A 26521-nucleotide genomic window follows, 5' to 3' on the forward strand; every position below is an offset into this window, starting at 1 on the left:
TTCTTTCTGTGCCCCAGAAGTGGCACCACAAGGCGCTAATTGCACACTCGCAGCGTCACTTCTGCTGTGCGACGTCCGGATGCTATGCATCCGCAACGTCAAGATGGCGGCACCCGTGTGGACAGGCGCCGCCATTTTGTACAGACCCAGTCCGTACTAGGGTTGAGGGGCGTCTAGAATAGATGCCCCTTTCTAACCCTAATATGCCCCTTCCTAACCCTAACACGTACTTTCGGCGCATGTGTAACGCGCCTAAGCTAGCCCCCTTTTTGCTCTCCTTCTGTGAGCAAATAAAGACCTAATTTATCTACTTGAACATGTATTTGGTTGACTAACAAGCTAGGCATGAAGATCTTTGAATGGTGTATCTGTGCTGTACTTTTGAGGTTATTGCCATGTTTTTAAATGATTTTACAGTGTTTTAAAGTGCTGATGTTTAATATGGTAAATGTATTTAATTTTTTTAAAAATCGGTTTATCATTAGGTATTTTTATACACTTAATTTTAATTCATGATGTGAAATCAGGAAAAGCATGGTATACACATTGAATGGATGTATGAATATATAAATAAATATTATCCCTATGTTGCTCATGAAAGACAGATAATAAATTGTGGGTTATTAACATTATTTAAAACATTTTTCATTCATCTTTCAATTCAACATTTCCAGGGCGATTTATAGTAACAAATAAAATGCAAATGCACTATTCTGATTAAAAGGCTTCAAACCTTTTAAAACCATAGCAGGAACAAAAGCACATAAGCATTTTAAAGCCCATAAAAATAAGTATGAAAGAGGTTAAAATCCTGGCACCTAAAAGACATTTATGTAGGCTTTCCCAAGAAAAGAGTTCCAGAGCATGGCTGTCTCATTAAAAAGGTGTGCTTCTTCCCAGCCTGGCCAATCATCAGCATCAGCCCTACTTTTTGGCATAGGAGTTTATCACATGGGACTGGAGGAATTTCTTTTAATTTCAAATGAAAATAAAGTGGGGCCAGAAGGCATTCATGTGAATTCGCTAGTTCAGCGAATTTACGTGAATTTGAATTGCATTCGAACTGACTTCCCATTGCCTGAAATTAGCTTGCTATTGTCCCAAATTGCGTGTGATCACCTGTCACGCAATAACATGAAACCCCATGATTGCATTCGGATTGCCATTGGATTATACTTCCAATTTCCCTTGTCTGATAACATCCAGGATGAGGCAACTGCCTCAGGCAGGAAATCTTGGGGATAATGGTGGAACTCACCTATGAGTACATCCTGGATGCCATAGCTGTTGCCCTCTGTTTGAAAACAGACTTGTGTATACCATAAAGCATGTGTCCAGCTCCCTAAACAGTCTGAGATGAGATGGAGGACAGCATTTCATCACCAACGGCACAGCAAGAGTCAGATGCCAATTCAGACAGATTCTGTGGACTTTATCACACGAGGGATGGGACATCATTTTGCAGCAAATGCAGAGGCTTTGATGTGCTTCTGGCCTCAGTTGAAGGCACTACTCTTGACATATAAATGTCTAAACAACTTGGGGGCCAGGATATCTTAAAAAACCGATCCCTTCTGTATAAACTGAGCAAGAAAACGAGATCCTCTGTGTAAGCTCTGTTATGCACCTCATCCCGTTCTGCCAAAATACATTGGTGAATAAATGAGTTAAAAACTTCTCAGTAGGAACTCCTCTGTTTTGTAACTCCTTCCCAAAGGAAGCCCAACTTACTTCATCACTTTTGAGTTTTCAGCAGACAGGCCAGACCATGATGTTTTCTATAAACCTTGCCCCACAAAATCAGGTTAGGTGTCTATGGATTAAAACAGGTTTTTAAAATATTGTTCAGCCAGTGGGCTGAAAAGCAAGGAACAAATATTTAATAAAATAAATAAAGAAAGAAAACCAGGTGTTATCTTCATAAGATTGCCAAGGTGTTTTGAACTTTCCTGCCTTTCCCTGCTCAATTTCCCAGCAATTTTCTACTGAAGAAATGCATTCTACAGCTGGAAGAGAAAAAAGACCTTTCCAGATGCTTCCAGATACTTGTTAGTTCATCTGCCTCATCATTGGTTGCCAGGACAACCAATGCATCCACCAGTCATGGACACAACAATCAACTTTGCTGTCCTCTTTTCTGTCACATAAAGTGCTAAAATGCCCCTTCACCTTAGGCCCCATTCCCACTGAACAAAAAAGCGGCTTATTTTGCTGCGATTCTGACTCAGATTCTGACTCGAATCTGACCCATCGTTCCCATTAAAAACGGGTGCAAACAGACCCAGGGTTTTTTACCCCTGTTTTCGTTCCCATTGATATTTTCTCTGTGGTAATTTGAAGCAGGTTATTTTGCTGCCTGTTCCCATTGCCCTTTGGAACCTTTTTTTAAAGCAGCTGTCAATCAAGCGCCTAAGCGCTTAACATCACAGCCAATCAGTCGCTTAGGCACTTTTCCCCTCCGGGAAAGGGAAGAGGGAGCCACTATTCACCCCAAATCCCTTTGGGTCCCAGCCTCTTCTGTGTCTTCCCATAGTTCCTCTGGGAAAGAGAGAAGGAGCCTCCATTCTTCCAAATCCCTTTGCCTCCCCCATTGCTCCCTGGGCTGTCTGGGGGGGGCAATCAAGCAGGCATGTACTGCAAAGCCCATCTGCTGCTCAGGCAGAGGCAAAAAAAAGAAGAAAAATAGTAATAAGAGTTAAAAATGGTGTTCAATGGCTCTCCACACACGTCGGTCTATGAATGTGGAGCAGAGGGGAGATTGCAGGGGGAGAAATGGTTGCATAGAATTCCTATAATTACTCATTTGCTTTAATATGCTGAAAACCCAAATGTTTTTTGATGTGGTGGTGGAGCACATGACAATTTTTTCTCAGTTATTAATGAAATAAAAAAAGCCTGAACTTCAGCAAACATGTCTTTTTTGAAGGTTTTTTTTTTATTCTACAAGTCAGTTTTTCTGCAAGAGCAACTCCCCCCCAATGGTCCAACCAGAATCAAAATGATTTTAAAAAACAAAAAGCAAAACCGTAACAAGGGCAAGATGGCTTTTATAAATATCTGGGCATGACATTTTAAAAGGCTGGATTTTGGTTCACACATTTGAAAGTTGCTGCATTAACAGCTAAGATTAGAGCCAATGCTATCTCCCAGTATGTAGCCAGACCTGGCTCCATTCACACTACAGAATTATAGCACTAACATTCCACTTTAATTACCATGATTCCATCCTATGGAAATACTAGGATTAACAATTTAAAGAGAGGCATTTAGAATTCTTAGCCAGATCACTCTAGTGCCTCTCTTTCATTCTAAAGTAGAAGAGCATCTAAGATCTAGGAACCCTAATGCGGACATTCATGGGCTCCCAAATTTTGTCAGATTATTTTTTAATTTTTTGTTTTTCTTAATGTTACCATAAAGCTAGCTACTAAAAGTGGAATTTTATACTTCACAGACTCATAGAGTTAGAAGAGACCACAAAGGCCATATAATCCAACCCCCTGCCATGAAGCAATCAAAGAACTGCAGACTGGGTCAGCCAGAAAAATCAGCAGTAGTCGAACATGTTATAAACCACCCTGGACATAAAATGTTGTTTGAAAACACTGAATTTCTGGACCTTGCCAACAACTATCATGTCAGAATGCACGGGGAAGCCATTGAAATCCACAAACACCTGGACAATTTCAACAGGAAAGAGGAAACCCTGAAAGTGAATAAGATTTGGCTTCCAGTCTTGAAAAACAGCAAGCTGAAAACTCAACAAATGCAAATGAGAAATGGGTAAGGAGCTTCCCAACAGACAATGAGCACTAATCAAGCAGACATTAATCCTCCTTTGCATATCCTCCCACCCTGAGGCCTGCCATTAGCAACAAAACAATATACATGCAAATCACTCCTTTCCTGGCAGGGTAATGTCTAATTAACAAACTGTAAGCCGCTCTGATAGCCTTTTGGCTTAAGAGCGGGGTAATAATAATAATAATAATAATAATAATAATAATAATATATTTTATTTATTTATTTAGGTATTTATATCCTGCCCTTCAGCCCTAATGGCTCTCAGGGCGGCTTACATTTATTATTTTTTAACCAGACAGTTCCCTGCCCGCAGGCTTACAATCTAAAAGACACAACACAAAAGGAGAAGGGAATGGTGAGGGAGGGAGTATATACCCAACTCTTTTCCAGGCAAGCATTCTCTGAAGATGCCAGCCACAGATGCTGGTGAAAAGTCAGGAAGAAACTCCTGTAGAAAATGGCCACATAGCCAAAAATCTCACAAAAAACTATGGATGCCAGCCATGAAAGCCTTCACCTCTACAATCAAAGAACTGCCAACTGATGTCCATCCAACTACTGTTTAAAACCTCCAAAGAAAGAGATTCCACTACACTCTGAGGCAACATATTCCATGGTCGAACAACTCTTACCATCAGGAAGTTCTTCTTAATGTTGAAGTGAAATCTTTTTACTTGTAGTTGGAATCCACTGATCCATGTCCTAGTGTCTGGAGCAGCAGCAAACAAGCTTGCATCACATCCCTTCAAATATTTAAATATAGCTATCACATCACCTCTTAACCTTCTCTTCTCCAGGTTAAACATATCCAGCCACTCCTCATAGGGCATGGTTTCCAGACTTTTCACAAAGATATTTTGGTTGTCCTACTCTGGATGCATTCCTTCCACTTGATGGAAAGGCTATATTTGGGCAGGCCTGACTATAGTATAAAATGGCAACTGTGTTAAGCCTTTAACTGCTTTACTTTCTAAATTGTCCAGCTCAATTAATTAGGTTGTTTATGTTCTTTTGTCTAATATTATTTCAGAACAAGTGGCTTTACCTCCCATATTAGCTTGGATTACCCTCACCTTTTAATTTATGTGTGTTGCCAGCTCTAATTGCTCATTACTACCTGAGTGGTAGAATATTTATCAGATTCCCAGGTTCCCATCCTGTTTGGAAGCCTTTATATAGTTTTATAGCATTTGATGGGCCACATGTGGTAGTAATTTTTGTAATGCTGCCTGACAGGTTTTCAAATGGCTCAGCATGAACCTATTAGAAATATGTGTAAGAAAAGAAAAAGGACACTTGGCTGTTCACCTGGCAAGAAAATGAAGAAAGAAGAGTTTCTTCCTAGAAAGCCAGATGGACGTGGCACTTTGCAATAAATAAGGGGGGTCTGGGTTGGAGTTTGGGCACTCGGTCTGTAAAAGGTTCACCATCACTGGCCTAAGAGATTGGATTTAACCGAAACAGATTAGGCCCAAACAGTGATTCATGCTGTTGTTATTAAATGTTATCCTTTTCCTGACAAGCATGGCAGAATCTGAGAGTATAGTACACACAATCAGCTCCAGAGAGCAAGGGTGGGAATTAGGTGGTCTTCCAAATGTGGTTGGACTGATATTTCTATCATTCCTCACTACTGACTAAGTTGGCTAGGGATCATGAGAGTTACTATCCAACAACATCTGGTTGTTCTTGTTGTGTGCCTTCAAATCATTTCCAATTTATGGCATTGCTAAGATAAATCTATCACGAGGTTTTCATGGCAGGATTCATTCACAGTGGATTTGCCATTGTCTTCCTCTAAGACTGAGAGAGTACAATTTGCTTAAAATTATCCAGGGATTTTCCAGGGCATAAACCATGGTTTCCCATAGCCGTGGTCTAACATTCAAACCATTAGACCACACTGGCTCTCAGAACATTCAGAGGGCTGTATGATTCCCATCCTTCCCAGGGAGCAATGAGTAACTTTGGCTAGGGATGAGCATTTGTGCCTTTTGCTTACTATAAGTTAATTTTTTTTAATTCACATTTTCATTCCATTATATTTTGAAAGCAGTTTGATTCTTTTTTTAAAAAAATGATTTTATGTCTACAGACATTTTTGTATGCATTTACTCTTGTTGCAAATGATTTCCTGCTTGTGTGCAGTTTCCCTTAGCTTCCCCCCTATCTATCTATCTATCTATCTATCTATCTATCTATCTATCTATCCATACTGTAATGCAGAGTTTAGGTAATTGCAAAAACGCAAAGTGTGTTCCAGATTGTGTATTTATTTGCAAAATGTGAATTAGGTCAGCTCATATTAAAATGCAAGCAAAGCAATTTTATTCATTCCTCTATGCACCCAAGACCCTATTTTGGCAAATATGGGGGTGGGGTTCACTTTTGCAGCAGCCTCAGGAACAGGAACAAGAGGGAGCTGAAAGATGAGACCTGAATTGGTAATGAAGGTCCCAATTAGTCCCCTGTCATCCCAATTTTCAGCTGGTTTTAAAATGCCCTAGTTTTTCCTCTCCTCTTTCCATTTCCCTCCTTTGTTCTCATCTTATTTTTCTTGCTGTAAACTGAGCTCAGAGTAGTTTGCACTCAGACTGAATCCACACTGGCAAAATAATCCAGGTCCCGTGTGCAGTATTTTGCTCAGATTTCACCCGGTTTACATCACATTGACTCATAAAAATATGGCCTGAAATTGTATTGATAGCTGCATATTTCACACAGTTGAATTCAAATCAGAAGAAATTGTATTTCTTCTCATGTACTCCCCCTCTTCCCAGCATGCATAAACCTATCATCTAATAGCCTTTCTTTCAATCTTACTACCCACCTTACACTTTCATTGGCTAGCTCCCCCATGCAATCCCTTCCCCCCTTCACACCCCCATGAGTAAGCAAGGGATCTTTAAATGTTTTCCAATAAAGGCATCCCCTAGGAGAAGGAGGGAGAAATGTTTTGTCCCTTTCCACTCCAAATCCTTAATTGAATTAACATAGGTGTCTACAGAACAAGCTCCTTCTTGGTGTGATGTTTGGATGCCACTGCTTCTTCTATCCCCCTTCACACTTGGCCTTCCATTTCCAGTTGCTTCCAACTGCCAGGAGCTTTCAGAGCAGGGGAAGCAACTCCTGGGCTTCGATGTCAAACAGAAACAAACTTTTAATTTGAATCCGTGCCTGTAGGAGAACAGGGGCTGGATTTGTTTTTTGGGCAGATCTTGCAAAAGAGCAAGAAATGGTGAAATATCTGCAGGATGGAAAATGTCACCCACTGATCTGGCAGGAAACATGTAGCAAATAAACAGGAAAACCCTGGGTTTTCCTGGAAATTGAGGACTAAAAGGGAGGTTTTATAAATCACATTAATGCCTAAAAGAAACACTTTCACTGTGAAAATGGGCATATGTCATGTCTTCCAACAGCACTGGAATCGAGGTATGTATGGATTTATTTATTCGCTAGTGTGGATTTGGTCCTAGTTAACCCTTCCCAGTAGGCTGAGTCAAAAGCAAACTGCTGTAACCTCTTCTAGCTTGTGTGTTCTATGTCAATAGACAGAACTTCTGTCTTGTTACTGACCACATGCTGATGCTGCCTGAGCTCAATTATCCTGGATTTCATCTATGAAGCTTTCAAGGGTATGTAGTCTTGACTAGAAAACCTTAAATAAAGTGGACAGAGAACTGCCTGAATCTTTGTAGATACTGCCTGTCAGAGTCAAATACCACTGACCCAGACAGACAATGATCTGCCTTACTGAAAATCATATTTATGGGAACCAAATCCAACCTCTACAACTTTCATGTATAAATGGGTCATTATATACAGAGCTTGGACACTGTTACTTTGGGGGGCTATAGTTTCGAGGCATTTGGGGGGTTGTAGTCCAAAATGGTGAACTTCCAAAACTCTGGTTATATATGAACACCAATCATTAACAGAACTGTTCTATTACCCTTTCTTCATTCCAATGCTTTTAGGGAGGCCAATACTCATATTTAGATGCCAGCAATCAAGTGATACTGCTGCAGGTATGAATCACCCCTAGAAAAGGCTTAGGTCCTCTGCTAGAAATAACTGTGAACAGTTTTCGAAGAAGTAGTCCTGTTATTTTGTTGCATTATAAAAAAGGAAAAGATAAAGAGAGAAAAAGAGAAAAAGAGGTAATCTAGCAGCATTTTAAAGACTGATTTATATTTTAGTACTGTATGAGTTTTGTGGCTATCAATCCATTTCTTCACATCCAAGAAGAAACAGATTGATATCCATGAAAATTCATGAGAAAATATAAATCAGTCTTACAGGCACTGTGAAATGAACTGTTCAAGCACTACTGTTATTATGTCCTCTTCCATAGAGTTCAAGGCAATACACTTGAACGTCCCAGCCAGCTTGGCCAATGGTCACAGATTGTGGGAGCTGAAATCCCAGACATCTGGAGGACTTCTAAAAGTTGAGAAGCACTGATGTAGTGAGTAACTTGTGTGAGATCATCCAGTAAAGATCATGGCTGACTGTGGACATGAACATCACATTCTCCAGTTTCAGTCTGACATTCAGGCTACTACATCAGAGTGATTTTCCAGCAATAACTCCAGCCAATCAAAAAGAAGAGAGCTATTCAATCATGTTAGACCTGCCATAAAATGGAGCTATCATCCATCCAGCAAAATGATTACATTTTCCATGCCATAAATCTTTATCAGAAATACAGCTGTTACCTTGCAATTCTTCTCTCACTGCATGGATTTCTTTGACTGAAAAATGATTGGTTTGGCATTACTGTGGCATTATTAAATTACTGGAGATTTTATATAATGCATACCATCTATTGATGCATTTAGGCCATAGAAAATGTAATTTCTATCACATTAGATCCAGTGGAAATATGGCTGATTAATCTAGCCAAAAAGCGCCTAGGAAATAGTCTCCAGCAAGTAGTTTAGTTGTTGTTGATACTGTTAATGAAATAGCATCATGGTCAAGGGGAAGGAGAATAAACAAGTATATAAGAATTTTCCTGGATTAGATAATTTATTTTGCTAAGAACATTAAATGATGTGAGTAACAACTTGTTGTATGAAATGCATATATCTGTGTGTGGATTACTCAAAGTTAATAAGTCTCATTCTGAGAAGACCAAGTACCATCACATTCTGAACACAACACATACATAGTGTGTCTGTACAAGAACAGATGTTTATATTTAATAATAATAATAATAATAATAATAATAATAATAATGTTTATTTATATACCGCTTTTCCAAATTAGATCAAAGCGGTGTACAACACGAAGTACAATACAAAAACAAAAAAAAAAAAACATAACAGGCCTCTCTCCCCCCAAGATGGTGGATGAAGGGAGGGCTTGTCTTCTTCAGGCAGGCAGTTGGAGCTAGTATGACATTCCTTACCCCAGATAACCAACCCATGTATTAAGTTCAGTTTCTCATTGCATACTAAACAAGCAGAATCTGCAACATGTCCAGAATTTCAGCTAGACAACCAGGCATACCACTCTTCTGGAGTACTCTACTGCATCCCCACTATAAATAAGAATGCAAATAATAAACCAAGACTTTACAATCTCTTCCTCATTTCATCAGTGCTACCTTTTTAATTATGGTAAAGGTTTTAATAGATGAATCTGACTAATCTGATTGATAGACTAAAACCAGGGTGAGAATCATGCAGTCCTCATGCTGTTGGACTGCAGAACCCATCAGCCCTAATCAGTAGAGCCAATGATGAGGAACAATGGAAATTGTGGTTCAACAACATCTGGGGTGCCACACAATTCCCATCCCTGGACTAAACATTGCAACTTTATTGCTAAGGCATTTGTGAGCTTGCAGAAGGTCATTCATGACTTTAAACATGTATCACTATGGGGTAACAAAAACATTTGAACAAAATGAATAGCTGTCATGACAATGAGTCAAATCTAGACTTTCATACTTATTATTTATTTAAGATATTTCTATATTGCATCCCAGCCCACAAAGACTCCTGAGTCAATGAAGAAATAAAAACCAATTAAAACAATACAAAGAAAAATATTTTAAACATTTTTAAAAACCCTAAAAGCAGTCTAAAAACAATCCTAGCATACAATTTTGAAACAGTTAAAAAAGTAATTTCAAACTCTGAATGATATGCAGAACATCACTGTTTTGGCTGCCCACCAGAGGCTTAAAAGAGATAGGGCCAACCTACCTTCCTTGGGTAGTGAGTACTTAGATTGAATGATTGCAATCGATAGGTCTTAGGTTCTATGGCTAAATTGAGACTGAACCCAAGATTTTAGCGTTCTATTTCATACTTAAGATCAGCAAGGCATTCTGATCTTAGAGTCCACTATATATTATATGACATCTTGTGATATGGCAGAGTGATATAAGACATTACCACATGAAGCTAAAAGGCAGAACTTTAACAGGATAAATGTGTCTGTGGCCGATACTTGACAGATGACATTGTGTCTATCCTGCTGTTGCCCTGTTAAAGTAGTGCACCTCAGTGTCACTCTTATAGCACAGATATTTTAGTGCAAAAAGCCTCTTCACTTTCATTCTGGAATTTTAGTAGTCATAAGGCAGAATGAAGCCTGATTTTTCTCCTCTCCCTCCCCTCCCACTTGCTATTTCTGTGTCACCTTTTTTAATTGTTATCTTTGCTGTGTATACATACTTATGGCAAAATGATAACATACTGTAAAATAATTATTAATTGTTTTATATTGTTTTTGCAGTAATTATGTAAACACAGCAACATTTAAAATAAATAAATCAACAGGCACAGTTAGCCTGCATTGGAAGGAGAATCAGGCTCTTTAATGGCACCTCATGGCTATAATGTCAAAATTGAAGTGAAGAAGCTTTTCACACCCAGATGAATGGATCTGCAAGCAGTGCAGCTGTGGGAAAGAAGAGGGGAGTGATTAAAAAAAAATTAAAACAGTATGTTCCTATTTCCTTTCATAATGTGATTGGCATGAGACATGAGGCTGATGTGATAATGTCCATAGACAGCATCTTCTGTTCAATTTTCTTCTCAATCTGCAATATTTTTTTTAAATTTAAATGAAAATACACATTTATTTTCATAACTATTTTTATAGCATATGAATTTTCCCCACCATAACTTTGTATACAAATTTCACTAACATGCAGATTTTTGTACCAAATTCCCATCAAATATGCATTTTTGTAGACAATTTTTGAATTGAGAGTAGCAGCACAAAAGAACTATGAACCCTGAAGGATAATTGGATTCCAAACAGTCTATTAGTTTGGGAAAGTTGTTTTGTTTTGTTAAGCCAGTCAACTTAAAATATGGAGCAAACTAAATTCTCTCCTATCTCTTGTTGCTGTTGTTGTTAAATGCCTTCAAGTTGTCCTCAACTCATGGCGATGCTGTGAATGAGATATCTCCAAGATTTCCTATTCTCAGCCTGTCTGCTCAGGTCCTGCAGATTCAGACCCATGACCTCCCTGATTGAGTCTAGCCATCTGTCATGTGGTCTTCCTTTCTACTGCCTTTTACCTTTCCTAGCATTATTGCCTTTTCTAATGAGTCTTTACCCTTGTCACCAGTATATAAGTATCACAAGAATACCAATTAGAACCTCTTCACCAAAGGCTAATATATGTGCAGTTATAAATTTAGAGAAGTCTGGACTTCATAGCTAGAATCCTGTTGGTATCTTAGGCAAGTATAAGTTCCCCTACAGAAGCAGTTGGACATTTTTATCTGGGTGCCAAGTGGCCATACTCAATTAAAAGATGTAGAATAGAGTTGCAGATATGGTGCCATTGCAAATGGTTTTACAGTGTGCATACAGATGCTCGTATACATTTCGTTGTACATTCAGTTGTGCAGTGTCACAATTCACTAACAAGGCAGAGCTGTGCAACTGTTATGGATCTCTGTGTGTGCAAAGTTATGTTCTAGAAGGCTTTGGAAGAGAAGAAAAAGATATAGAGAAAGTAATTTTATAAGTAATATAAAATTACCAGTCCCACCAGGCCTCCCCCCAAAGGAACTGAGCCCTTCCCAGAAGGCATCTGGCTCCATCCTGGCTTCTGAGGGAGAGAGTCCCTTCGCCTTTTGTGTCATGTCTTCTTAGATTGTAAGCCTGAGGGCAGGGAACCGTCTAATTAAAAGATTGTATGTACAGTGCTGTGTAAATTTACAGCGCTATATAAATAAAGCTTAATAATAATAATAATAAGTAATCATTCTCCATCCTTCACATCCTCCAGAGCCCTGGTTAAGGGAAATAATATGAACTAAGGAACCCCTCCACTCATACATACCTATCCTCCTTCCCCTCCCTGGCTGTTCTCCTGCCTACACACACACACACACACACACACACATTCAAAAGCAAATATACACATTTTTCCTATCCCTTATATTCAAACAAATTATTTCCTATAACGTCCTGATCTTAATCCTTTTATATAGCATTGCATAATCTTGCTTAGTTTGTCTCAGATAGCATAACAGTGTTTGTTTTTACACCTGAATCGGATGTATTTCAATTTAGTGTCATAAAATATTATTACAATTAAAGTAAATGTAAACATCATTTCCACCCAATTTCCTTAATCATCTCTTTTATTTTCCATTTCCCCCCTTATAAGTTTGTGTGTCTTGATTTTTGAATATAAGCCTTGCTAAATTTTTGTTTATTTTTGTACTAAGGTTTTGTTCACACTCCACATTTTTCCCCCAGTATTACACAACTGGTTGCCATTCTTCTTCAACTTTTGGGACTGTTCTCCTGTCTTAGGTGGACATTTTATGTGTGTGTTATTGTGTGTGTATGTGCACACTCAGCCCCCACCCACACACCAAGGAGGTTGATTCAACATGGAAGGTGCACAATAGGGCATTATTATTGTTGTTGTTGTTGTTGTTGTTGTTGTTGTTGTTATGCACTTTCAGAGACTACACACAATGGGTATAAAGGTGCATTAGCAAACAAAGCAATCCCATTAGAACAGCATTTTAAAACACAACACAATTGTAGTGGGAGAGGAGGAAATGAAGTAAGGCCTTAGGTAACAAATCTGTAACTGCTAAACTGCATACCAGCCAATATTGCGGCTGTCACTATCTTTCAGCATGCTTGGGAACTGGCTGAGGATTCTGGGACTTCCGATTGAAATAAAACTTTTTCATGTTCTTCCCTGGAGAGTCACTGTCATTGTGAGTCAACAAGACTGAGCTAGTGGGATCCATGGTATGACACCCTTTGAGCTCATTTCACGTTTATTAAAATTCAACAGATTGTATTAGTCAATTTTTTCCATTCAGTTTTGTTTTTCCAGTTTGGTTGTTTTATTGCCTTGCTTGGTTATCCCAGATCTTCTCCTGCATATTGTTTCATTTGGGTCATGCCCATTTGGAAAGAATAGGCTGAATAAAATGCTCCTGTGTTACAAAACAAGTTAAGAATGCCGTTTGACGCTCTGGTTACTAATTGAACTACTGTAATGCTGTGCAGTAAAAATGCTAAATTCTGCCCAGGGATTTTCAGCAACTGTTAATATGCTTGTGCTTAAGGTAGAAATGAAGCTATTAAAACAAGTCTTGTTGTTGTTCTTTGCACAATATAATCCATTTAGATATGAAATCTGATCATTTAGACTGTAATGCTTTATGGTAACTAAGGCAAAGGCTGTCCAATGTAGCATTACTTTCTTTAGCTAAAAGTTATTAATGTTATATCTTTCCACAAAATTGTATTATAATGGTTTCCTGTTTATGACTTAATCATAACTTTGCAAAATAACTGATGTAATGAAGTGTGGAGGGAATGGTAAAGTAGGGGTGGACAGAAGGTGGGTTTTGATTTGCTAATACATAGATCTCTGGGTGATTTGTAGTAGCTTAGCAAGGATTTCTGATTTGGGCCCAAAACATACCACAGAAATAATCCAGTTTGAGATCACTTTAACTACCCTGGCTCATTGCTAGGAAATTCTGGGAACTGTAGATTTGTGAGACTTTTAGCATCCTTTGTCAGAGAGCTCTGGTGCCACAATAAACTACAATTCCCAGGATTCCCTAGCACTGAGCCAGGGTAGTTAAAGTGATCTCAAACTGAATAATTTCTGGTACAATGCAAAGATATGGTTGTGTTGGTCAGTAGAATCAGTATGTAGAGAGATCTTGTAGCATAGTTGAGACTCACTGAAAGAAAGAAGCTGGCAGCATGAGCATTCGTAGACTTCAGATGAAAGCATCTGAGGAAGTAGACTGAAGTCTACGAAAAACTCATGCTGCCAACTTCTTTCTTTCACTTAAGGTGTTACAAGATCTCTCACTGAATAATTTCTGCAGTGTGTTTTGGGCCCCAGGTGCATAATAGCAGCAAAAACTGAAGGAACTCTCTCCATATCCATAAACTATAGATCAGGGGTAGGCAACATTTTTGAGCCGGGGGCGCTGATCACTCAACAAATGCGGGGCCAAAGCAAAAAAAAAATAATAGTTAAATTAAAAAGAATATAGGACAAACATTGCAAATTTAGGACACTTTTTTTTTTAAAATGGAGGACATGCAAAAAAATTGCTGATTTTTAAAAAAATGTTAAAAAATGGCATGTTTCTTAGGCATGATCAAAATGGAGGACATTTGGGCATTATTCCTACACAGATGACAGAAATGTACTTTCCTTTCTGGCCAACCCCCTCCCCCCCCCTTCCAAACAGCACATTTGGGCATTGAACCTGGCTTTACTTAAATGGGCCTCTTGCATATTTCAGAGACTTACTGCATAACCAACTCTTTGGGTTGTCACACGAACATGGGTTCACATGGCTATGCATATTTAACATGTCAAGCTGGTTTAACAAGAAGTGATTTGCCCTCAGTTTCACGTATCTTGCACCAACTATAACTTCTCAGAAGTGTGTACTTGGTCAAGGGACTTTGGTTTTCTTCACTGCCGCTGAGTTTGTAAAAAATCAGAGCAACTGCATTGGCGTGCCTCAGAAGCTGGCTCATATCAATATCGACATCATCATCACCAACATCGTTGTCACAAAAAGGGCAGCATTAAAGGACAAAAAAACGTACAGAAAGACACTTTGGAAAGTCCACTCTCTCACTCCTCGGCTTCAGAAGAGAGTGGCCCATACTCAAAAGCATGACATAAGCATAGAATCAAATCAAAGAACCATAGAATCATAGAATCGTAGAGTTGGAAGAGACCACTAGGGCCATCCAGTCCAACCCCCCGCCATGCAGGAAATCCAAATCAAAACATCCCTGAACAGTGGCCATCCAGCCTCTGTTTTAAAGACCTCCAAGGAAGGAGACTCTCACCCTCCGAGGGAATGCATTCCATTGTCGAACACGCCCTTACTGTCAGGAAGTTCCCCTCTTAATGTTCAGGGTGAATTCTTTTTCCTGTAGCTTGCAATCCATTGTTCCGGTCCTGTTCTCTGGAGCAGCAGAAAACAAGCTTGCCTCCCCTCAATAATGACATCCCTTCAAATTTTAAACAGGGGGGTCATATCACCACCTCTTAACCTCTTTTCCCAGGCTAAACATCCCCAGCTCCCTAAGTCGTCTCCTCAAGGGCATGGTTTCCAGACCCTTCACCATTTTTGTCGCCCCCTTTGGACACGCTCCAGTTTCTCAATGTCCTTTTTCGTGAATTGTGGCGCCCAGAACTGGACACAATATTCTAGGTGGGGCTGACCAAAGCAGAATCCAGTGGCACGACTTTACTTTCTCTTGATCTAGCACTATACTTCTATGATTGCAGCCTAAAATAGCATTGGCCTTTTTAGCTGCCCGCATCACACTGTTCCTCATGTTCAAACTTGTGGTCTACTTGGACTCCTAGATCCCTTTCACATAGTTTCATTCAGCCGATGTCACCCATCCTATATCTGTGCATTTATTTTTCCCCCTAGGTGCACATTCTTCTCCAGTGTTGAATCATTTTTGTTAGCTTTGGCCCAGCTTTCTAGTCTATTCAGGTCATTTGAATCTTGATCCTGTCCTCTGGGGTATTAGCTATTCCCCCTAATTTGTGTCATCATCTGCAAATTTGATAAGTATGCTCCCAATTCTGTCATCCAGGTCATTGATAAAGATGTTGAATAGCACTGGGCCCAGACAGAGCCCTGTGGGACCCACTGGTCACTTCTCTCCAGGATGAAAAGAGCATTGTGGAGCACCCTTTGGGTTCGGCCGGTTCAAACAATTACAGATCAATTTAAACAGTTCCTTTGTCTAGCCCACATTTTACAAGCTTGTTTGCAAGGATGTCATGGGGAACTTGTGTCAAAGGCCTTACTGAAATCAGATATACTATATCCACAGCATTCGCTCTCCCTCATCTACCAAGCTGGTATTTTATCAAAGAAAGAGAAGGTTTGTCTGGCGAACTTGTTTCTCTGGAAACCCATGTTTGAGTTTTTGTGATTAGGAATTGCCCTCTAGATGTTCACAGACCTCGTGTTTAATGAGCTGCTCCAGAATCTTTTCCTGGTATTGATGTCAGACTAACTGGTCGATTAATTGTTGGGATCCTCTTTTTTCCCCTTTTTGAAGATGGGACAACGTTTTGCCTCCGCCAGCTCCTGCTGGGATCTCTCCTTCCCTGTTTTGCCAGGAGTTTTCAAAGATTATTGCCAATGGCTCCGATATTACATTTGCCAGTTCTGTTTTAATACCCTTGGATGGAGTTCATCTGGTCCCGGAGACTTAAATTCATTTAGATTAATAAGATGTTCCTCTACTATCTACTTTTCTGGTTGTCTGAGCGAAATGCCTCTAATCCTGTCCTCTGCTCCATTATCCTCAGGTTGAGCACCCATTTGGCTTTTCTGAGAAGACTGAGGCAAAGAAGTGGTTGAGTAATCTCATACCTTTTCTCTGTCTTCTGTTAGCATTTTGCCATCTTCTCCACGAGGTGGCCCTACATTTCCTTCGTTTGTTCTTCTTCCTTTTGGCTGCGGAACATATCCAAAAAAGCCCTTTTTATTGTTTCTTAAACCTCTAACAAGCCTGGTTTCATTCTGCGCTTTAAGCTTTCTGACTTTAACCCCTACACATGCCGGCTATTTTTTTTTCGTTGAATTCCGTTTTTGGTGCCCTTTCCCCCTTTTTCCATTTCTTATACATGTTCCTTTCACAATTTAGCTCAGCTATGAAAGTTCCTTAGTCATCCATCCTGGTTTTTCTTGAGACACCCCCCATTTTTTCTTTCTCAATGGAAAACTGTTTTGAAATTGTGCCTTCAGTAATCTCCCTTTTGAGAAAGTCCCATCCGTCCTGAACTCCTTTATCTTTTAGTATTTCTGACCATGAGATTGCCCCTCAACTTCTCTAAGTTTACTGAAATCCGCTCTCCCACTAAGTCTAGGGATGCGTGTCTGACTATGCCTGGGCTTCCCTTTTCCACTGTAGGTCAAACTCCAGGAGAACATGGTCACTTCCACCTAAGGATCCCACCACTTGCACCCCATATAAACCAAGTCATCCCTTGTGGTTGGATCAGATCTAAAATAGCTGAGCCCCCTTTGGTTTTCCTCTTTCCACCTTTTGGACCATGAATGTCTTCCAGGCAAGTGAGGAATTTGCTAGGCCTTGAGGATTTTGCTGAGTTTGACTTCCAACAAATATCAGGAATAGTTGGAAGTCGCCCACACATACACTCTCTCTTTTCTGACTGTGTGGTCATCTGTTCTAGAAAGAATCATCCATTCCTCAGTCTGACTTGGGGTCTGGTAGTAGACTTCCCCCACAGTACATCCTTGTTTGTCCTCTCCCCTTTTGTTCTACCCAGATGCCCTCGCCACCTGGCTTCCATGATTGAGTCCTGGAGTCTCTTCAACTGGTAAAATATCTCTGACATATAGTGCTATTCCTCCTCCTTTCCTTATTTTTGGCCTAGTTCTCTTAATAAGGTTATACCCCTCTATTTCCACATTCCAATCATGAGACTCATCCCACCAGGTTTTAGTGATGCCTAAGATCATATTTTGCTTTGTGTAACTAGGAGTTCGAGTTTCATCTTGTCTTATTTCCCATGCTCTGTGCATTAGTGTAGAGACAGTCGCAGACCCAGGGTTCCCTTTTACTTGCTGCCGTGTGCAAAGTTTTTTTTGTTGCCTCCCACGGTGGGGTCCCTTGCACTTTTTTTCTTGTTTCCTCTGATGTCATTTGACTATTTTTCATCACCATCCCCTTTTCGCCTTCCTTATATTTCTCCCTTCCCCTCGGACCGCTCAGTTTAAAAGCCCTCCTGATCAATTCTTGAGATGTTTGGCAAAAACATGTTTCTTTCCAACTGGCGTGGATGCACCCGTCTGTTGCAAGAAGTCCCCCTCATGGAACTGCAGCCCATGATCGAAGAATCCAAATCCTTCTCGGCGGCACCATCTGCGAAGCCATTGTTCACATCCGCTATTTTCCTCTCACTTCCTGGACCAGGCCCTTCAACTGGCAGAAGAGACGAGATGACAAACTGTACATCCATTCCTTTCAGCTTTCCTACCAAGCGCCCTCGTATCCCTTTTGATGTCTGAAGGGCTTGTCCTTGCAGTATCATAGGTTCCCACGTGGACCAAAAGGAAGGGGTATTTGTCAGTAGGCTTGACCAGTCTTGTCAGCCTCTCGTCACATCACGGATCTTTGCACCTGGAACACACACACCTCTCGAGACATCTTGGTCAGCCTACATATCACTGCTTCTGTACCCCTCACAAGGAGTTCCCCCACTACGTCCACACGACCTCCTCCTAGGCTTAGCAGCGACTGTTCCCCTTCGGGTGGGACTCTCAGGCTCCACCTGCTCTGTCCCTGAAGTTCCTGTCCATGCTGCTCGTCTTCATCCTCCTTGATAAGAGGGAAAGAGCTTCGAATCGATTCTCTAGCTGCAAGCGCCCAGAACAATCCCTTCTGGGCTTACTTCTCTTTGTGACATTCCTCCAGCTGTCTTGCCCTCCTGTGGTATGCAAGTGACCTCTTTGATATTCCTAATCTGATGTACCACCTAAATGTTTTTATTGCGTTCGGCCTCATGTTTACCATCCTTCCACTACTGCTGGTACTCATAAGAGCGTAGTTTTCTATTGGTCAGGAATCCTCTTGTTCCCTAAATGCGAAGTGTAGACTCTTGACTTCCAGCTGCTGCTACTTTTCTCCTCCAAGAGAGCTACCAACTTGGCACTTGGTGCATGTGAAGTAATAAGGGGGAAATATATAAATAAGGGGGAAATGTACATGGGAAAATTAATCCAGGGGGAAGTTGTACATGGGAAAAATTAAAAATCCAGGGGGAAGAGTGTACATGGGAAAATTAAATCCAGGGGGATTGGTACATGGGCAAATGTAAAATCCAGGGGGAAAGTGTACATGGGCAAATTAAATCAGGGGGAAATGTACATGGGAAAAATTAAATCCAGGGGGAATGCGTACATGGAAAAATTAAATCCAGAGGGGGAATGTACATGGGAAAATTAAATCAGGGGGAAAGTGTACATGGAAAAATTAAATCCAGGGGGAAGTGTACATGGGCAAATTAAATCCAGGGGGAAGTGGTACATGGGCAAAAATTAAATCCAGGGGAAGTGTACACATGGGAAAATTAAATCCAGGGAAGTGTACATGGGCAAATAAATCAGGGGGAAATGTGCATGGGAAAAATTAAATCCACAGGGGGAAGCTGTACAACCTGGCGAACAATTAAATCCAGGTGGGAAATGTTAACATGGGGAACAAATTAAATCAGGGGGAAATGTTACATGGGAAAATTAAATCCAGGGGTCAGTGTACAGGGAAACTAAATCCAGGGGCCCCGAAGTCGTACATGTGCAAATTAAATCCAGGGGCACACCCGTGTACCCTGGGCAAATTAAATCCTGAGGGGAAAATGTAACATGGGAAAATTCAAATCCAGGGGGAACATGTTACATGGGGAAAATTGAAATCCAGGGGGACAAGTGTACATGGCAAATAAGTCAATCCAGGGGGAAGTGTACTGGGCAATTAAATCCCGGGTGAAGTGCCCTTACAGGGCAAATTAAAATCCCAGGGGGAACGTGGTACTATGGGCACAAGTTCAACTACAGGGGGAAATGTACATGGGGAAAAAATTAAAATCCAGGGGGAAGATGTACCTGGGAAAATTAAATGCCAGGTGGAGAAGTGTTACATGGGCAAATTAATCAGGGGGAAATGTACATGGGAAAAATTAAATCCAGGGGGAATGTGGTACATGGGTCCAAATTAAATCAGGGGGAAAGTGCTACATGGAACGGAAAATTAATCCAGGGGGTAAAGTGTGCTACTAGGGAAAAAATTAAATCCAGGGGGAAGTGACAATGGGCATGTAAATCAGGGGGAAGGTACTGAAAAAAATAAATCCGGAGGAATCGTACATGGGCAAATTAAATCAGGGAAATTACTGGACAATTTAAATCAGGGGTAATGTACAATGGGAAATGAAATCCAGGGGGAAGTGTACATGGGAAAATTAATCCAAGGGGGAAGATGTACAATGTGCAAATTAAATCCCAGGGGGGTGTAACATGGGCAAATTTAATCGGGGGAAAGTACATGGGAAAATTAAATCCCGGGGAAATGTCATGGGAAAATTAAATCCCCCGGGGGAAGTGTACATGGGCACATTAAATCCAGGGAACGTGGACATAGGGAAAATTAATCCCGCAGGGGAATGTTAATGGGCAAATTAAATCCAGGGGGAAGTGTACATGGCCAAATGAAAATCAGGGGGAAATGTCGGGAAAAAGTAAATCCAGGGGTGGAAGTGTACATGGGAAAATTAAATCCAGGGGGAAGTGTACATGGGCAAATTAAATCAGGGGGAAATGTACATGGGAAAAATTAAATCAAGGGGAAATGTACATGGGAAAATTAAATCCAGGGGGAAAGGTGCATGGGAAAAAATAAATCCAGGGGGAAAGGTGCATGGGAAAAATTAAATCCAGGGGGAAATGCATATTGGAAATGGCACCTTCCTCCTTTCTCCTCCTCCTCCTCCTCTTGTTACTCATTTTCTGAGCCAAAGGGGTTTAGGAAATGGAACTTTCTTTCCCTTCCCTCTGGGCCAGAAGTCCTCCTCCTCCTCCTCCTCCTGCTCCTCCCAAGTTTCTCTTCTTCATTGAGGCTGGCCAATGGCAGAGTGGGGCTGGAAACAGCCCCGCCCCCCGCCATTTTGCTATTGGCCAGCCCCTGCCAGGCTCCCTCAAGAGAAGGAGCTGCTCTTTGCAAGCTCTGTGCGCGCGCGTGCGAGCTGCCTCCGGCCCCGGAGAAGGAGCGCACAGAAGCACAGGAAGAGGAGGAGGAGGCGGAGGAGGCTGCCGGCTGGCCCGAAGGCCTTGGTGGTGGCGGCGGCAGCAGCAGGACCAGGTGGGGGCCAGTCCTGTTGCCTTGCTGGGCCGGATGTGGCCCACAGGCCGGGGGTTGCCAACCCCTGCTATAGATCTATAACCATCAACATTTCACAGATGAAAACTGGGACATGTGTGGCCAAGCAACACTAGAGTATGGTCAAGATGGCAAAAGTTATTATTGAGAAAGTCCATATAAACTAGGAAAAGCAGCTGCCATTTGCAATTGTCCAAATTTACTGGGAAGGGCAAGATTCTGCCCTCCTCTCCCCTCTCTCAGAGTTGGGCAGAATGAACTGAGTATAAACTACTTTTATACTTTGAACTTACAGTTGTTGCAACTGAAATAAGCTGAGGGCAAAAGGAGAAAGTGAGAGGAAATTGGACGTTTTTTTAAAAGCAGCTGAAAAAGTGGAAGGACAGAGGTTTAACTGGGACAGTTTGTAGAACTGAGGCTGGACAAATGAATCTCTTGCATTCATGGCTAACACATTGAGAAGCCGACCCTAGTTGTTAGAAGGAAGAGATGAAAAATGGTGGTGGCTCACATTACTTGAGAAATCTAGCTCTGCCCTACATAAATAAATTGAGAGGATAACCACTTTTAAAAACTACCCATCAAGTACCAATACAATGGCTTGAGTGATGTTTATCACACTATGCTCTTAAAGAGCTACTATTCCAGTGTGACTCCTCTAGCAGCCTCCTGTTGCATGCTGGGATTGGCAGTTTAAAGGAGCTGAACTTCTCTGCCTGAGAATTCTAAATACCCCTCCTTAAAACTGCCAATCCCAGCATGCAACAGGAGGCAGCTAGAGGAGTCACACTGGAATAGTACCTCTTTAAGAGCTCTTCTGATAACAGTTAAGGCTCGAAAGCTTTCAGCAGAAGGACTGTCTCAATCAAAAGATTCTGGAATCAATTAAAATAGTGACAGCTCTTGAAATAGTAGCAATGCTATTGGTTTGAGGAAATTCACTGATGCAGTTTATGAACCTTCCAGAATTGAAATGCCTAAAGACAGGCATTCATAAAAGCAGGGTGGCAAAGCTTTTGAATTCAGCCCTTTGAAATTATGTATTTTTTTCTTAGAGCAACGTACATAAAATGAATCCTCAAAAGCTTCAGCCCTGAATTACGGGGGGGGGGGGGTTAGCCTGTTTTCTGGGGGGGAAAACATGCATTTCAACTAGCCAAATATTTTTTGTTGTCCATTTATTTATTATATGAAAGAAAGGCAAATAAATTCAATATAGCAAATCATTTCATCTCACAAGCAAAGATAGCTACTTTAGTTCATTAGAAGGCAAACCCCACAAATCTGTATTTGGGCAATCGCTTTATTAGGGCCGGCTAAAATGTCACAAAAAAGTGCACAATCTTTCATGTTCTCCAGAAGTCTTCATCAGGTTAGATGGTACAAAAAGCAGAGGATGAAGGAAAGAAACAGAACACTAAAAATTAGGCTAAACACAGTGAAGATGGGCTAGGCATTTCACCAAGGCCAGGGACACATCTGGACTTCTAATAATGGAAGAGTAGTCATTAGTTCCTTTCCCCAGTCTGGTTTCAGTCTGGGATATAAGACCAGAAGATTAGTGGTTGTCAATGCCACCCAACTTTCCTGTTTTCACTGGGACACTTCTGGTTAATCCTCTATCATCCCACTTTTTCAGATGCTTTTAAAAGATCCCAGTTTCTCTCTCCTCCTTCCACTTTGCCTTTAGTACTCAGTTTACTTCTATTGCTGTAGGCTGAGTTTGAAGTGCAAAAGTAGCTGGCACTCAAATAACTCAGCAGGAGGGGGAGAAGGCACAGGCTACCATGATGGATGGTCTGCTCTGAGGGAAAGACAAAAAGGTACTGCCATGTTGATCTATCTGGGTCTTGGGGTAGCTTTTTGGCAATGTGTTTTCTTACTGGACTAGCTTTGCTGAAAAGGAGTAGGAGAACATGTGTGTCACCGTGGTTCCACTCTGTCTTACCTCAAGATCAGCTTCAGAGAGTAACAACAGCAGGGTGACCAGATGACCACTGCAGCAATTATTATTCTCACTCTCAAGACATATTAGAACAAGAGAGTCTCCTTCTCTTCTCTCCCTTTCTTTCCCCCCATTAGATATAATGCATCAGTACATCAGTGAAATGGCACTTTTGCAAGCTAACATCATAACTACGGGGGGGGGGATTAAAAAGAGGGGATTTTTTTTCTCTTTAAATCATAGGCACACCACAGCAAACTATGCTCCCCTCTCCTTTATTTATTTATTTATTTGGAAAAGGCCTACAGTGGATTCAAGAAATTATTATCAGTCCCCTCCCAAAAGAATGGAAACAGTTGGTAAAACCCAGCAAATCTCAAGGAGCTATGTTGTGAGCATTCACACTTCTTTAGACCATAAGAGCCCTATATCATTAAAATGAAAATCTCTAAGAGTGCCTGGCTTCCTTTAACATCCATTTACTAAAATGTGTGATGCAATAAAATAAAATAAAAATGTTGCAGCCAGCATGACTGAAATACTTGGGCCAATTAAAAATGTTACCAATTTCAGTCCTCAAAGAGCATAACACTTTCAACCACAAAATGCAAAACACAAGATGAAACACCACCCAACAGAATAGTTGAAGTATAGAAGAGAACCACAGTCTTTCAGAATTAATTAAAACCCTTAATTCTCTTTGAATCATCTACTTTTGTTACAATTGTTCTATTTAACAAAGGCAGACATAAATTTGAAATGCTTTATACTTAGCAATGAAGGGTTAGCTCATCTACTTTCTAAGGGCTATTGCTATCTGGTCTGAATAGCATCCATTTTAGATCATTGTTGCGGTCTGTTGTGCAAAATGAAGCATTGATCCTCTTTCTAGGGTGGGGGTGCATGCACTCACAAAATGACAGGTAGCTAATAATAAATATCATTCAATTGCAAGTTTGTCAAATGGCCATTTTGATATCTATTTATTTTTTAGCTTATGCCACAATGGAGTATGAGAGAATCATATGCCTGCTGCAGTATGACAGAAATAAAATTGTGAAGGAAAAGAAAAAAGAGATAACAACAACATTTTTATTTATATCTCCCCTCTTCCTGTAGGATCAAGGCAGCTTACAATCACAATAAGATACAGTACAATAATACAATAATAAAATCCAATAAACAAATAAAATACAATACAATTCTGATAAATTTATACACTATATATAAATTCACCCTCCCTCCCTCCTTATATATGTAACATAATTTCTAATATAACAATAATGAAATATAAAATAAAGTGTTAAAACCATTAATTAAAAACAATCGGGACAGGAAGAAGCAGGTATGTTAGATAACCAATAGGGAGTGATCAAAATGATGGCCAATATCAGTGGAGGGACTGAGTGTATTATTCAGGGAAGGCCTACTAGAAGAGATCCATCTTGATGGATCTCTCTCTGCCACCCAAAAAACCCTTCACATTTCCAGACAGCTGGTTAAAAACGGCTGAAGAGGGCATGTGTGGAAAGAGAGTGTTAGAAAAAGCACCCCTGGACTTTTTTCTAGGGCAAGGGTGGACACAGTGTGTCCCATGGACTGTATGTGGCCTCTGTGACCTATGTTTGTGGCCCCTGAAGCCCCCATCTGAACTTAAAGCTCAAAGAACCCACATCCTCAATTTTAATTTTTTTTAAAAACACCGCATATTTTTTCTAACCCCCACCCCCTAAAATCAGACAGAAACCCTCCAGTACCAGTGGTGTTACTAGGGCTGGTGTCACCCGGTGCCGTAGCTCAATGGGGTCATCCCCCCATGCTAAGCCCATACAGAAATCCTAGTAATATTTTTAGTACTAATTTACTGATAAATCGTAATTCCCATGTATCACTGAATCTAATGGTAATAGATGTGACTTAAACAACTGGGAAAATTAAAATTACCTTTGAATTACAATATTATACGCACAGAATAAATGTGTTTACATATACATAGTTTCATGTCATTAAAGTGAACATTTCGTAAAATTTGATGTTTTTAACAAAAAAATGTAAGGTTTAAAGATGTAAAAATATATTTTTTAAAAATATACTTTTGAAATATGAAAAAAAATTTTTAATAAACCTAGGGCCTCTCCTTTCTCCTTCCACTGACCCTTACCCCCACTCATCCATATCTTCAGCATTTTAGAGAGATACAGGCAAATGGCACAGCCTGTTTCTGCCAAAATACACATGTTTAAGGAGCAGTGGGGTCATCCCCCCAAGGTGGTCCACACCCCCCCCCGCACCCCCTTGTAACGCCACTGCCCAGTACATGAAAATATCCTCACATCACCCCCACTAATACCCCAGGACCCTAAATACCTCCCTTTTCTCCTGCATTTTCCCCTCCTGTCACCATTTTCATATGATCTGCAGTGGAAATACCTCTATTTTCCTCTATTGTACATCTCATAATGATGGCAGAAGTGAAGGCATGTCTCTCCCTGTCACCATTTTGAGAGCAGGTGCAGGGGAAAAACCCCTAAGATATTTGGACTTAGCATGTGAGGATGCATGGCCTATGAATGAGTCTAGAAGGGATGATGTTGTGCCCCAGCCCCCATTGAGGTGCTCTCTCACCTGGAAGATCACTTTTGCAAGGACAGACTGAGCTTTCTTTAGAGTAGGCAAACCAGCCTGTATGTTGGTTTCTCCTCCATCATGTTCCACATCAAACTACACTCGTCCCTCCACATCTGTAGCTTTGACTTTTGCGGATTTGATTGTTCACAGATTTTATTAGTATGTTCTCTCTAGGAATATTTAAGTCCTCCAATACAACCCTATGGTCTTCTTTCACCAACTGTTGCACTGAAGGACCTAGAGATTCCTAGGGAGAACACTCCACTAGACATTTGTAGCTCCTCCATCACAATTCTATGGTCAATGTCTGGCAGATGTTAACCACAGAGTTGCACTGGAGAATCTAGAGATTCCTAGAGAGGTGTTCTCTCAGGTAAAAACATATTGTTTTTGCTATTTGCAGTGACGAATGTGGAGGGATGAGTGTACATTTGTAACTCTATGCACGATCAGATCCTGTCCACCATTACTCAGAAGGAAGTTCCATTGCTTTCAGCATATCAGGGGTTTCAGTCCAGATGTATTTCAAAACATGCCACAGTAGTACAACTGGGAGCTTATTGATGGATTTCCCCTGTCAATGAACACAGATACCCTAACTATGGCCTGTTACAGACTGCCAAAATAAAGCTGCTTCGGGTCTCTTTGGAGGTATGCTGTTTAAATGATGCATGCACCCTAAGAATCAAAAAGCTGCAGCAAAGCTGCACTCCAGTGCTT

General features: G+C 40.7%; 2 long non-coding RNA genes across 3 annotated transcripts in view; one reads left to right on the forward strand and one right to left on the reverse strand.

Moving 5' to 3' along the window:
* The window catches only part of LOC121920278, a 32931-nt gene extending 28385 nt beyond the window's left edge, over positions 1-4546 (reverse strand). Inside the window, exon 1 of the long non-coding RNA XR_006101720.1 lies at positions 4437-4546. This is a non-coding gene — a long non-coding RNA (uncharacterized LOC121920278). The remainder of the gene's footprint in view (positions 1-4436) is intronic.
* Positions 4547-6894: 2348 nt separating this feature from the next.
* LOC121920669 overlaps positions 6895-26521 on the forward strand; it is a 38843-nt gene continuing 19216 nt past the window's right edge. Inside the window, exons 1-2 of one of the 2 annotated variants that reach the window (XR_006101738.1) lie at positions 6895-7239; positions 8162-8819. This is a non-coding gene — a long non-coding RNA (uncharacterized LOC121920669). Of the gene's footprint in view, positions 7240-8161; positions 8820-26521 lie in introns of those variants that run through there. The other variant, XR_006101739.1, reaches the window with a different exon arrangement.

This window comes from Sceloporus undulatus, chromosome 2 (genome assembly GCF_019175285.1).
Source record: "Sceloporus undulatus isolate JIND9_A2432 ecotype Alabama chromosome 2, SceUnd_v1.1, whole genome shotgun sequence".
NCBI classification, from domain to species: domain Eukaryota; kingdom Metazoa; phylum Chordata; class Lepidosauria; order Squamata; family Phrynosomatidae; genus Sceloporus; species Sceloporus undulatus.